The sequence below is a fragment of the Moschus berezovskii genome, chromosome 19 (genome assembly GCF_049115385.1).
Source record: "Moschus berezovskii isolate FMDL1 chromosome 19, NW_MosBer_1.0, whole genome shotgun sequence".
Classification (NCBI taxonomy): domain Eukaryota; kingdom Metazoa; phylum Chordata; class Mammalia; order Artiodactyla; family Moschidae; genus Moschus; species Moschus berezovskii.
The window spans coordinates 70794220-70807849 of NC_142478.1; the positions used below are offsets into that span (position 1 = coordinate 70794220).

A 13630-nucleotide genomic window follows, 5' to 3' on the forward strand; every position below is an offset into this window, starting at 1 on the left:
CTCAGCTTTGCATGAGGAGAAATACGCGGCAGGATGCCTGCCCTGCTGTGCGTGCAGAGCCAGAGCTGAGGAGGGTGGCGGAGTGTCCTCTTAACCCTCTTGGACTTCCCCTCACAGCAATGCCTTTACAATGATGGTTTCCCCACAGCTTTTGGATTTCATGGCAATGATTTTTAAGGCAATATGGCCACTAATTGGTCGCTAAGATGATGGTAAGAAGAAGCAAGCGGCATGGAACCTTCAGAGAAGGCAACAGAGGAAGCTCAGGCTTTTTGTGTGCCTTCTTCCACCAAAGAACAGGTCACCTGGCTGGCACCCCATCTTCCCCACCTGTACCCCATCCTACAGGAAGCTGGCTAAGTATCTGGAAAAGCATGCTATAATGGAAAAGGCACAGGACTTTAAGTCAGAAGTCCCATTTTATAAGCCCGACTCCCATCTCATTCAATCGATATCTTTGAGACTCTAAATTTATGTCTCTGAAGCTTTATTTTGTTGCTTTTTTAAAAACTGAAAACTTTTTGGTGTTTTTTGCTTTCTTATTAACAAGGCCAGGTTACAATAATCTCAAAGAAACAGCATGAGAGACACAGTAGAGTCTATCAACAAGCTTAGCTAATGACGCACGCTACGCAAACACGCTGTGAGCGGTATTCAGAGAGAGAGTTCAGAGGAAAAGGAATTCCATTTCTCTCTCAGGGCCTCGAGAGTCTGGCTAGTTAATAGGGAGCAGTTGGGATGATAATGGCTACCCAGGGCTCAATGATTTGTGAAAGAAACTGCCTGCTGGTTATGGCAAAATGATCTGACCTCCAGTCAGCTTGCCCACACTCCCCTTTCCTCCGCCTCTCTCCTCGGCTGACAACTCCAAGAGTCTATAAAGAACACAGGAAGGTCCTCAAACAAAGACTGCCAGACACAGCTAAGGGTAAGAGGAGACGGGCCGGCTGAGGTGGGCATTTTTTCTTCTGCCTCGTGTCTGCCCTGTCCCCGCCGCTGCCAGCCTGGAGCATTCTGAACGGAACATTTCACACTCTTGGCAGCCCTTCTCTTTGTTGAGGCAACATAAAAGCGGCCCTGAGAGCTGCCAGCAGAGTGACTGCACATGCTGAGGACATAATCTGTAGATCCTCCTTCCCTTTTGAGACCACAGCTTGATCTTCCAGGGCTGTCACTCAGATGAAGACTTACAGAGGGCCTGTCAGCGGGGGCGCACTAGGTGACAACGTGCTGCAGGGAGGGGAATTAAATGAAGATTAGTGGGGCAGAAGATCCTCACAAAGCCCGGTTCTCACAAGGCGTGTGGAGAAAGGACACATGGTTATGGATTTATTGTCACTGTTCACTCACTAAACCGTGTCCAACTCATTGCAGACCCCATGGACTGCAGCACACCAGGCTCCTCTGTCCTCCGCTATCTCCCGGAGTTTGCTCAAATTCATGTCCATTCAGTCAGTGATGCTACCTAACCATCTCATCCTCTTTCACCCCCTTCTCCTTTTGCCTTCAATCTTTCCCAGCAGCAGGGTCTTTATCAAGGAGTTGGCTTTTCACATCAGGTGACCCAAGTATTGGAGCTTCTTTAGGATTGACTGCTCTGATCTCCTTGCTTTCTAAGGGACTCTCAAGAGTCTTCTCCAGCACCATAATGCAAAGCATCAGTTCTTCAGCACTCAAGTCTTTATGGTCCAACTCTCACATCTGTACATGACTACTGGAAAAACTGTAGCTTTGACTATATGGACTTTGGCAACAAAGCGATGTCTCTGCTTTTTAATATGCTGTCTAGGTTTGTCATACTTTCCTTCCAAGCAGAAAACGTCTTTTAATTTCATGGCTGCAGTTACCATCCACAGTGATTTCAGAGCCCAAGAAAATAAAATCTGTCACTGCTTCCACTTTTTCCCCTTCTATTTGCCATGAAGTGATGGGACCAGATGCCATGACCTTAGTTTTCTGAATAAGCCAGCTTTTTCATTCTCCTCTTTCACCCTCATCAAAAGGCTCTTTTGTTCCTCTTCACTTTCTGCCATTACACTGGTATCATCTGCATATCTGAGGTTGATATTTCTCCCAGCAATCTTAATTCCAGCTTGTAATTCATCCAACCCAGCATTTCACACGATGTACTCTGCACAGAAATTAAACAACCAGAGTGACAATATACAGCATTGTCATACTCCTTTCCCAACTCTGAACCAGTCAGTTGTTCCATGTCTGGTTCTAACTGTTGCTTCTTGACCAGCACCCAGGTTTCTCAGGAGGCAGGTAAGGTGGTCTGGTATTCCCATCTCTTGAAGAATCTTCCACAGTTTGTCATGATTCCCACAGTTAAAGACTGTAGTGTCGTCAATGAAGCAGAAGTAGATATTTTTCTGGAATTCTCTTGCTTTCTCCATGATCCAGTGAATCTTGGCAATTTGATCTCTGGTTCCTCTGCCTCTTTGAAACCCAGCGTGTACATCTGGAAGTTCTCAGTTCATGTACTGTTGAAGCATAGCTTGAAGGATTTTGAGTATAACTTTGCTAGCACATGATATGAGCACAATTGTTCGGTAATTTGAACATTCTCTGGCATTGCCTTTCTTTGGGACTGGAGTGAAAACTACCTTTTCCAGTCCACTCTAAACCAGTGCCCACTGCTGAGTTTTCCAAATTTGTTGACATACTGAGTGCAGTACTTTCACAGCATCATCTTTTAGGATTTGAAATAGCTCAGCTTGAATTCCATCACTTCCACCAGCTTCGTTCGTAGTGATGCTTTCTAAGGCCCACTTGACTTCACACTCCAGGATGTCCAGTTCTAGGTGAGTGATCATACCATCATGGTTATTTGGGTAGTTAAGACCTGTTTTGTACACTTCTGTGTATTCCTGCCACCTCTTCTTAATCTCTTTAGCTTCTGTTAGGTCCTTACCATTTCTGTCCTTTAACATGCCCATCCTTACACGAAATGGTCCCTTGAAATCTCCAATTTTCTTGAAGAGATCTCTAGTCTTTCCCATTATATTGTATTCCTCTATTTCTTTGCATTGTTCATTTAAGAAAGCCTTTTCATCTCTCCTTGCTATTCTCTCTAACTCTGCATTCAGTTGGGTATATCTTTCCCTTTCTCCCTTGCCTTTCACTTTCTTTCTTCAGCTATTTGTAAAGCCTCCTCATTTTGCCTTCTTGTATTTGTTTTTCTTTGGGATGGCTTTGGTCACTGCCTCCTAAACAATGTTATGAACTTCCATCCATAGTCATTCAGGTACTCTGTCTACCAGATCTAATCCCTTGAGTCTAATTCATCACCTCCACTGTATAATCATAAGGGGTTTGAGTTAGGTCATACCTGAATGGCCCAGTGGTTTTCCCTACTTTTTGCAGTTTAAGCCTGAATTTTGCAATAAGGAGCTCATGATCTGAGCCTCGGTCAGCTCCAATTCTTGTTTTTACTAACTGTATGGAGCTTCTCCATATTTGGCTGCAAAGAACATAATCAATCTGATTTTGATATGTATATCTGGTGATGTCCATATGTAGAGTTGTCTCTTGTGTTGTTGGAAAAGGGTGTTTGCTATGACCACCATGTTCTCTGGACAAAACTCTGTTAACCTTTGCCCTGATTCATTTTGTAGTCCAAGGTCAAACTTGCCTGTTATTCTGAGTATCTTTTGACTTCCTGCTTTTACATTCCAATCCTCTGTGATGAAAAGGACATCTTTTTTTGGTGTTAGTTCTAGAAGGTGCTGTAGATCTTCATAGAACCAGTTGACTTCAACTGCTTTAGCATCAGTGGCTGGAGTATAGACTTGGATTACTGTGATGCTGAATAATTTATCTTGGAAATGAACTGAGATCATTCTATTTTTTTTTTTTTTTGTATTTGAAGTCACATCTGAACACTGTAGTTCAGACACTTTTGTTGACTATGAGGGCTACTCCATGGATTTATATATCCTCACAGTAAGCTTCCACCTATGCATTAGGAACAATCCCTGCATGGGAATATAAGAACTACTACAAAGACCTGTGGTGAAGGCCAAGGAGTTTTGCTTATGAGAAGCTAGAACAAGTGCCTGGGAGACAGTAAGTGCTCAATACATTTTTGCCTCTGTTGCTAACCATTACCAGCAAAGACCAAAAAAGGTGTGGAACAGGATGAGACTAACAGAATTCTGCTGAACCCAAAACAGCATTTTAACAGTGAAGTTTGGCAGCCTTTTCTCTTGCAAATTCTCTAAAAGTAGAGCCTCAGTGTACGTCAATGTATCACCTTCAACGTACAAATGATGGATGTGTTCTCATTTACTGAAAATACTACTATTCTGATGATTATTAACAGTGCATGATCCAAATGCGGCTTTAAGAGCCCATCTATTCTTTCCCACTGCTTTCAAACAGGTTGAATTTGGTTAAATCCTAGCCAAATCACTAACTGTTCTCAGAAACTATTAAGATTTGGGAAACAGAAGAGACCTCCTAACTTTATAAATGATGTGGCCCTGGCCCAGTGAAAGGAAGTGAGTTAGTGACAGTGGAGAGAGGGACTTTCGACCCACAGACCTTTGGTTGTGTCAGCCCATCTGCCTGCAAGACAAGCAGAAGAAATAAAGGAATTGTATTTAGTCTCACTAGGTGTGACATGAGACAACATCTGTACTTTAAAAATTTTTCATCTGCTAGAAGTACATATGGAATTACTTACAGATAAAATAACATGGTGTCTACTTTTTGCTTTAAAAATATTCCATCAGAGGGGAAAAGCAAGTATATGTGTGTATTTATGAAAACAGATGAAATAATATTAGTAAAATGTTGATAACTGGGCAATGAATATAAGGGGATTTATTATACTATTTTCTCTCTGTATGTATGTATATGTTTGAAGGTTTCATAATACAAAGTTAAATCAAACAATCCAGGCAAGCATAGAGGTCTGTAGCTCCTTGTGGATCGGGAAACATCCTCACAGCTAAGGACCAACATGGATGTTTAAATTTATGTCTCCTCTGTGGGACCTCAGTAGAAAAAAAGAAAGCAGCTGGTCAGCAGCAGGTACAGCTATACCAGCCTCCATACACGCCAGGCTGGGCAGGGGACACATGTAGAGAGAACAACACAGGGCTTTGTCCTATTGCCCTGATTTGTTTAACATCGTGATGTTTAGTTTTGTCTATTATCTTAAAGGATAGGGTGATGCTTTCTTGATCAAAGAGCAAAGTGGGAGGGAATGGGAAGCACAGCTGAGGAAATCTGCTCCAAAGAATATTTTGCAGCACTGCGTATTTCAGGTGCTTCTCCCAATCCTCACCCCCCACCCCAGGAGACAGGGCCCCAGTTTTTTTCTGGGGATTCATTATTACAACTCTAGACACCACTATGGTGCCCCCATCCCATGCCTCCACCAGAGACACCTGGACACTCACAGGCAAGACTGGAGTACATCATGAGAAACCCTGGGCTGGATGAAGTACAAGTTGGAATCAAGATTGCCGGGAGAAATATCAACAACCTCAGATATGCAGATGACACCACCCTTATGGCAGAAAGTGAAGAACTAAAGAGCGTCTTGATGAAAGTGAAAGAGGAGAGTAAAAAAGTTGGCTTAAAACTCAACATTCAGAAAACTAAGATCACGGCATCCGGTCCCATCACTTCATGGCAAATAGATGGGGAAACAGTGGAAACAGTGGCTGACTTTACTTTTTCAGGTTCCAAAATCACTGTAGATGGTGACTGCAGCCATGAAATTAAAATTTCTTGCTCCTTGGAAGAAAAACTATGACAAACCTAGACAGCATATTAAAAAGCAGAGACAGTACTTTGCCAACAAAGGTCTGTCTAGTCAAAGCTATGGTTTTTCCAGCGGTCATGTATGGATGTGAGAGTTGGACTATAAAGAAAGCTGAGTGCTAAAGAATTGATGCTTTTGAACTGTGGTGCTGGAGAAGACTCCTGAGAGTCCCTTGGACTGCAAGGAGATCCAACCAGTCCATCCTAAAGGAAATCAGTCCTGAATATTCATTGGAAGGACTGAAAGTGAAGCTGAAACTCCAATACTTTGGCCACCTGATATGAAGAGCTGACTCACTGGAAAAGACCCTGAGGCTGGGAAAGATTGAGGGCAGGAGGAGAAAGAAGGGGACGACAGAGGATGAGATGGTTGGATGGCATCACTGACTCAATGGACATGAGTTTGAGTAAACTCTGGGAGCTGGTGATGGACAGGGAGGCCTGGCGTGCTGCAGTCCATTGGGTCGCAAAGAGTCGGACACAACTGAGTGACTGAACTGAGACACCACTAGGTTCCCTGAACCCTATCCCTCCCTCTCAAGTTTCCACACAGAGTCCTCTACAGTGTAGTTAAAATATCTCAGAGCCTGGGGTGGGGAGCGGGGGACAGACCTGGTCAGTAAACAAATGGTTACAACCAAAGGCATGGGAGCATATGCTCTTTATCTTAAATGCAACCAACTGGCTGTCTTGACTAGCTCATTTTCAGGTGACTACCTTCCCAGAGACAAGTCTCTGTTATTTTCACCAGTGGAAGACAGCAAAGACATATGTTTTTAAATGGCAGACCAGTCCAAAATTACTTATCATATGATTTCAGCTATAAGCATTTTCCAGGTAGGTAAGCTTTTCCTGAGAATCTGTGCCTGGTTTCCTACCTTGATGATCTCATTCACTTGTCAAGACAATCTTGTGGTCTCAGAAACCCACAAGGTTCAAGAACTTACTCAGGCCCGTGTAGGTCTAAGGGGCAAGAATGATACTGGAATCTGGTTCTTTGGACTCAGGAGTCCAAGCTATTTCACTTGCTCCCCTTCTGGAACAAAGCTGGTGTGCCTTCTAGTGAAAGGTGCTCATGATTTTGTACTCATTTCTTCTTTATTAACGTTAGTATGCTATTGCAGAAAACCAACGCTGCGGCTGGAGAAGGCAATGGCACCCCGCTCCAGTACTCTTGCCTGGAAAATCCCATGGATGGAGGAGCCTGGTAGGCTGCAGTCCGTGGGGTCGCTAAGGGTCAGACACCACTGAGCGACTTCACTTTCACTTTTCACTTTCACACATTGGAAAAGGAAATGGAAACCCACTCCAGTGTTCCTGCCTGGAGAATCCCAGGGACGGGGGAGCCTGGTTGGCTGCCGTCTATGGGGTCGCACAGAGTTAGACACGACTGAAGTGACTTAGCAGCAGCAACGCTGTGGCAGCTATGTAAAAACAGACTGATGGTCTGGCTAACTTTGTTTCTAGAGCAGACAGGTATACGTGACAGACCAGAAAATTCTAAGAGACTCAGGAAGGGAGGAGGCGTAGATGTAATCATCTACAATTACATCAGGTAGATGTAATCGTCTGTGTGGGCGTCACCTGTGGAGAACTCTGCGGCCATCACATGTCTCTTCTGCTCTTGTCTATCTTAATCCTATCTGTCTACTTTTTCTACCAAACCCACTAGGCTCTGTTCCTCCAAAGGATGAGTGAAGTTAAGAGCCTCCTGTTGTCTTCTTTAGCTTCCACAGCCATCTGGGATGTCTCCAGTGACACCAGGAGCACAGGGGTACCAGATCCCAACTGTCCTGCCCTTCGGTCTCAACCCTGAGGCAGTGGCTACAATACAGCCGAGGAATCCCTGGCAAATTCCATCTCTTTCTCCCACAACTTGCCTCACTGGAAACTACCTGTCCTACCACGCACCTCCAGCTTTATTGAAGCATAATTGACAAATAAAATTATATACATTTAAAGTGTACCATGTGATTTGATACACATATAAGTTAATTAACACATCCATCACCTTTTTGTGGTGAGAATGCTTAAGACCTACTTGCTTACAATACAGTATTAACTACAGTCACCATGCCGGTGGCTCAGATGGTAAGGAATCTGCCTGCAAAGTGGGAGACCCTGGGTTCAATCCCTGGGTCAGGAAGATCCCCTGGAGAAAAGAATAGCAATCCACTCTGGTATTCTTGCCTGGAAAACCCCCTGGACAAAAGGGCCTGGTGGGCTACAGTCCATGGGGTCACAAAGAGTCAGACACGACTGCATGACTAAGGCTTTCCCTTTCACCATTCTGGACATTAGATCCCCAGAACTGACCCATCTTACAACCAAACTTAAGAAAATGCAGTAGGAAGAGAAAGAGAGCCATAGCCCTAACTGCTCCACCCCTGGCCCTCAAGGCTTCCCTGGGGCTGAGCAGAGGCGGCTCCTCTGGCATCCCCTTCTGCCACCAACCCCAAGGCCGGGGCTGAGTGACGATGACAAGAAGCCAGCCTAGAGTCACTGAGCTCACAAGTACTTCACTGCTTTCATACACAGCCCCACTTCCTACCTTTCCTCGGATAGTTAAAAACCAGGACTGCAGGTGAACAGCTCAGTAAGTCCCTGGGCCTGTACGGCTGTAAATCCTGAGGCAGTGGGGAAGATTAATTGTGCCATGAAGTAGGGGAGGTAGTAATTAAACCTATTAAAAAGGAGGTGGCTGCAGAGGGGGATGTGAAGATGGATGATGAGGTAGGAAGTGCTAGGCACAGTCATCCCTAACGGCTGTGACCAGGCCGCTGTGAGAGAACTTGGTGCGAAGCCCAGAGCAGAGTGAAAAATATGCTGGGCCTGCCTGGCCAAGCCCGGTCGTTAGTCACTGCTTGGAGAAGGCAAAGAATGCCTGGTTTTCATTCTGGTTCACAATAAGAGGTGGGAGGCACCCTCACAAGTGAACAATGCAGAGAATGTTACAGGGAGTTTGTTTCAATATGAAACAAGCATTTCTTTTGTTTCCAGCCCTGGGGTGGACTCTCTGAAACACGGAGATAGCCGCTTCTGCTCTTTCCTTGAGTGGAGCCTCAACTGGAGCGGCCCCGCCTCCCAGCAGCACCTTCTGAGGGTTCCTCCGGCCTCGAGTGTAAAGAGTAGGCCAGTTACAATGGCATTTACGAGCTTTCTGGAGGCAGGCCCAGCCCAGCGGACTGTGCCCCGTGCTCCCTGTGCTGTGCCAGCCACGAAGCCGCCCACTCGCCAGTCGCTCCCTCCCAGCTGTCCTGGACACCTGACTTCCTCAGCCCACTCCCGAGAAAGGCTCACCTCACCCTTCTCCCCGTTCTGTGATAGACTTTACTAATGTTCCCTGTTCTCTGGTTCTCTTCTACATCCATTGCCCCACTAGGCACAGCCAAGTGAGTTGCTTTGCCCAGTGAAATGCGAGTAGATACGGCCAGTGATGTGATCCGGCCAGAAGCAGCACTGAAGGGCTGGACTGCAATATCCCATTCTCTCTTCCCCTGCCCCACAGACTGGGGAAACTGTGCTCCACCCAGATGGCACCTCTGGAGGAAGATGGAGCCACGCTGGCCTGGCTCAGCGACCTGCCCTGAGGGTTGCATGAGCCTGCGGTGGGCTGTGTACGACCATAACACCTTGTTGTTTTAGGGCCACTAAGATTTGTGGGGTTGTTTTCTCATCAGACCCTAACACATCCTGATGGATATGCCATCCAATTTCAATACTCCAAGACTTGTCATAATCTACAAACTGTCCTAAAAAGTCTGTGTGAGAAGAGAGATACCTATTAACAGATATTTCATGATGGGTTTTTACTTTTTTGCATTTCTTTTCCTTGGTCATCCACGCCTCTGGACATTCTAAATTCTAGCCCTGTATCAAGTAAGACCAGTAAAATCCATAAACTTGAACCAAAATACCTTTGACTCACACAGAATAGGCTGCAGTGAATTGACGTTTAACTTTAAAACCCTAAGGCTAGTTGGTTTGTTTTTGATTCAAGTTTGATAGTAGAAAAAGCACACTGAAATCTATTATAATTTTTACTGGTAAAAAAAAAATTTGATAGTATAAATTTTGTCACCAAAATCTCTTATATAAAACCTCTTGAGAAATTTCTTTTAGAATTCAATTTTCCTTCCTCTGAGGAATTCTATGCTCCTATCTTTTGGTGGTGAGAATAATTCTTTTCTCTTTTTGCTTTGGCCACCAGGAACCTCTGACTTGAATATGAAACCCTTGTTTAACAACTATTTTAGCCTTCAGGGGCTCATGTTTAAGCTCTTTTCCTTAATTTTGATGTCCTACTTTTATTTGTATTTCCCTGATCCTGATTTTCTATTTCTACTGTATCATCATTAGATAAGTAAAATCCTTCATAGAATGAAACAAGTTATAAGTAAGCAATCAATCAAAAACCCTTTTCACATCTGTTGTACACTCAGCTGACCTTGCCTTGGTAATCTATCCACCACCCTAGCCTGTCACTTCTTGACTTTGCCTCAATTTGTTTCTTTGACCCAGTTCTACCAACTTTAACAACCCAGAAGCACCAGTTACTTAGAGACAGTTCTTTATGAAGGAAAGACACTGTGACCAGAATCAGAAGTTTCCTATTCTTGGTTCTACCACTTCACTGTTTCACACTCTGAGGAAAAGTTACTAATTCTCTTGGCCTCAAGTTTTCATCTGTCTCAGACGGTTGTTATGAAGATCAAATAAAACTGGATACCACTGTTTTATATTCCATTTTCTAGTGCATCAGTATTATTCCAAACAGCTCATTTATCAAAGTGCTCGATATTACTAATAACAAAATCAAAATATGCCACTCACTCTAACATTATTTTACCATGGAGCGTAATTCACTCTGTCTTAAGATGCCATCGTATTTCCAGAGTGAGTGCACCACAGGGAACTTGATAACAGTTCATGTCATCTAAGGAGAGTGCAAAATCAAGGGCTCAGGGAATACTACAGCCCGGTTCTGTATGTGATGAGAGAAATGGAGCCCATTTCCTGAAGAGTCTCACGTGGGAGAAGAGGCCCCCCAGGGGCACTGGAAATGTAGAGGGGCAATCTGGGTTGTTATGTATCTGGGGGCCACAATGGCAGGCTATGGACGGGGCTTGCATTATGTGGGCAAGTGAAAAACTGCAGCATCCTCAAATCCCCGAGACCACAGTAAGAAACCCTGGGGCTGAGGTGATTTCATACTCTGGCACCAATTAATAATCTGAAAAATACAACTATACTGTCATACATCAAAACTAATTAACTAGGAAGTCTTTTGGCTGGTATCCAATAATTTAAGCAAAAAACTAAGAAACTGAAAACCCAATTTTAAAATCTAGTATGGGCTTCCCTCGTGGCTTAAACAGTAAAGAAACCGCCTACAGTACAGGAGACCCAGGTTCAATTCCTGGGTTGGGAAGATCCCCTGGAGAAGAGAATGGCTACCCACTCTAGCATTCTTGACGGGGAATTCCATGGACAGAGGAGACTGACTGATCCCTTTCACCAGTTTCTTACTGTGAAATATAATTTAGAAAATATAAATTAAAAGACACCATATATAGGCTTCTTCCCAATTTCATTATGATAATTAACAAAGAAGAGGGGAACCTTTCCCTAAGTAATAAAAATAGTAGTAGCAGTAATAATGACAATAATATACAAAATACTTCTTTGTGATCACATTCAGTACTACGACAACACAAAACAATTGTGTGACTCCCAGATACACAATTTCAGCTCAGAGTTCTTCCCTAAACATTAGTCTCATAAATCTAATTGCCTAATTAGACCTAAAATTCAATTATTTCCAAAAATGTTCATTGAATAACTGAACAGAATGAAATCTAACATTTTAGGGCACTTGTTGGTTTTTAAAGTCTTCAGCCTCCACTATCTTATTTAACTCCAGGTCAAAGGCAGGATAGCTGGGCCGGCTTCTGAAGATACTCACAAAGGCCACACAGTCACTAAGTCACACAGTTAGGACCGGAGCTCAGGCCCACAGCCTCCCACCCCAACACTTTTCCCCTGAATTACTTCACCCCTTCGAGAGTATGAGACAGCAACTGCTACAGAATTCAACCGTGCGGTCTGCAGTGAGGATAAATCCCACCTCCTGAGGCTGCACCATTCCATCAGCCCAGGGAGGATGAGAGGATGGCAGGGTCTGCCCAGACCAACAGGAAGCCCTGGGAACAAATAGGGAAGTGGGGGAGGAGCAGAAGAGCTGGCCAAAAGAACAGCTCTTCAAAATGATTTCACTTTGCAAATTCAATTGCAAAGACAGATGGATTTTCCAGCAAGGCTGGAGAGCAAATTATGAAATCTGCTTTCCCAAGGCAATCGGGTCTGAAAAGCTTCATTTTAAAAATTCACAGTGGATAGAAAACTCAAACTCTATGATTGTGTGAAGTGTTCTAGCTAGATTAAGCATAATGCTATCAAAACAAGTGATTCATATATTCTGCTCATTTTTCTATTAGGATATGGGCTTTTGGCTAGGGCAACTTCAAAAACATGGAGAGCAAAATGGGATTGAAATTGTGAATCCATTTACTGCTTTCAGTTTTTCTTCTCTTTCTGCTTAATTGAGAGAAATTTACTTAGGAAATTAGAGGCTTCTGAGGTGGGCTCATTCATGCACATCACAGAATATTTAAAGGTATATTCCTCTTTTGAACCGCTTTAAATCTGAAACCCCATTTACCTCCTTTATTCAAGGTGTAGACACACAGGATCAGATAAATCTGTAGAAATCACCTGAACTTAGGCTTCCCAAAACATCTGTTGGTTCTTGACACACCTCAACCCTGCTACATCAGGACAAGGCGGGTCCCTGTCTGTCTATCTTGCCAGACCAGTCACCTGTCCATCTACACATCTATCTCCAGTCAACCACTTCTTCCATGTACACATAAAAAAGGAACCACCCAACCTCTCCCCCTCTATCACACAAAGAAACGTTAATGCAGAATACTATAACTGTCAAGACCCAGAGCAGACAATTTCAATGCTTTTCCTTCTTTTTGTCCTTTAGGTATGCATATTTCTATGTTATAGAGATACGATAATACATCAAATTGAACATAATAATCTCAAAAATATTTTCCAATTTTAAAAATAATACATGTTAAAAAATATTTCTAGCAGACACAAATTTTGGCTCACCCAACACTCATTTTTACTTCCTCCCCTTCCCGTGCTGCCTCTGGCTATGGAGCTGGAAAGGTAAATATTCACTTTCCCAGCTTCTTTTGCAGTCAGGGTTTAAGTGACACTACTGTGGACAAAAGACAAAAGCACAAGACTGCCAGCATTTTAGGGAAAGTTTCTGATTTTCTGATAAAAACTGCTTCTCCCAATTTGAACAAGTCATGATGCCTGGAGCTTTAGCAGCCACTGTGTTACAATGAGGTATAAGAGACTAGCATGAGAATTGCAGAGTATAGGCTCTCTTATCCTTAACCTCTGAACCAACATTACGTGTCTCACACTGTTTTGTGAGAAAAATAAGCCCTTATTTGTTTAAGCCATTGTAAATCAGATTTCTTAGCCAAGGATTATTGTCACTATATTCAATGTAGAAAATATAAAACACAGGAAAACCCTTTATCTACCCACCTACCTATCTCACTCCACGACTATCTGAGATAATCATTGCTAACAATTTAGTATAGTTCCTGACAATCTGTTTTTGTGCTGGTATAGATTATTTTATTTATATCATTGAGACATTACATGTACTGATTTTTAAACATAACTAAAACAAAACTCAGTTCTTAAAAGATAATAATAAAAGAATTTTGATAATGGATATCTGCCATTAGGTCTATGCTCT

At 43.3% G+C, this 13630-nt stretch overlaps 1 protein-coding gene across 4 annotated transcripts in view; it reads right to left on the bottom strand.

The window, feature by feature from the left end:
* The window catches only part of TTC28 (tetratricopeptide repeat domain 28), a 599524-nt gene that overhangs the window by 101192 nt on the left and 484702 nt on the right, over positions 1–13630 (bottom strand). The gene's annotated exons all lie outside the window — the stretch shown is intronic.